The sequence below is a fragment of the Suncus etruscus genome, chromosome 8, assembly GCF_024139225.1.
Source record: "Suncus etruscus isolate mSunEtr1 chromosome 8, mSunEtr1.pri.cur, whole genome shotgun sequence".
In the NCBI taxonomy this organism is placed as follows: Eukaryota; Metazoa; Chordata; class Mammalia; order Eulipotyphla; family Soricidae; genus Suncus; species Suncus etruscus.
In genome coordinates this window covers 7,636,489-7,637,652 of record NC_064855.1, presented here as the reverse complement: position 1 = coordinate 7,637,652, position 1,164 = coordinate 7,636,489, and positions in this window count along the sequence as shown.

The window sequence follows — 1,164 nt, the reverse complement described above, 5'->3', positions numbered from 1 at the left end:
TCCTGGCTATGTGCTCAGAAATCACTCCTGGCTTGGGGGAACCATATGGGACACCCTGGGATTGAACCAAGATCATTCCTGGGTCAGCTGCATGCAAGGCAAATGCCCTACCACTGTGCCATTGCTTCAGCCCCTCAGAAATATATTTTAAAACTTGATTGGTTGGTTGGTTCTTGGGCCACACCCAGATGTGCTCAGGAGTTATTCCTGGTTCTGCACTCAGAAATCGTGCCTGGTAAGCTAGGGGACCATATGGGATGCCGGGAATAGAACCAGGTTCCACTCGGGTCAGCCGCATGCAAGGCAAACACCCTACTGCTATGCTATCTCTCCGGCTCCATATTTCAGAAATATTTTGAAAAGACAAAGTAAGGCTAAAACTGTTTAAGATTACTGTATTATGCCCACTCTTACTAAAAGTTAAGCAATATTCACAGAGCTTTGGAATCCTTTTGCAAATGTTCTGACCAACCCCTCTCATTTATAGCTGAATATGAGCTTATTGTCAGATCTCTGCTGTCAACAGGGGATCAGTAAATTTCTTCTTGGACTTGGGAAATAAACCTGACTTTAAAGGTAGAGGACATTTTCTAATTCTCAGGTGCCTATTTCCCTTAATAACCAAACATTGCATTTACAACAAAATATTGTGCTGTTTTCACAGTATAAAGCCACAAGACTATTTTAAGCACGAGGCTACCTTCTTGAGAAACCCCTTAATTTTGTGGTCTAGCGGCTTATGGCATATTTCTCAGCGATGGTCATTTTTTCCTTTAGAATTCAAGATCCATGATTGTGAATTTGCTCTCCCAAAATGATGTGTTTACAATTGCTTTGGGTTTGTTGCTCTGTTAAGAGTTTCCATGAAGTCTAGGTCCAGAGAGATAGGACAGTAGGTAGGCCACTCACCTTACACACGGCTGACCTGGGTTCTATCTCCAGCATCCCATCTCATCCTCTGAGGAGTGATTGCTGACTGAAGAGCCAAGAGTAAGCCCTGAATACCGACAGATGTGGCCCTTAAATAAACAAAAAAGAGTGTCTCTGGAGTCTAATTTATTTTTCTTCGCAATCCCATCATGAGTCCCATCTAGAAGAGCCTTTCTGTCCACCCCAGTCCAATCTTCCTCTGTTGCGCTCATCTGCTCTTTTCTTCACCGAATT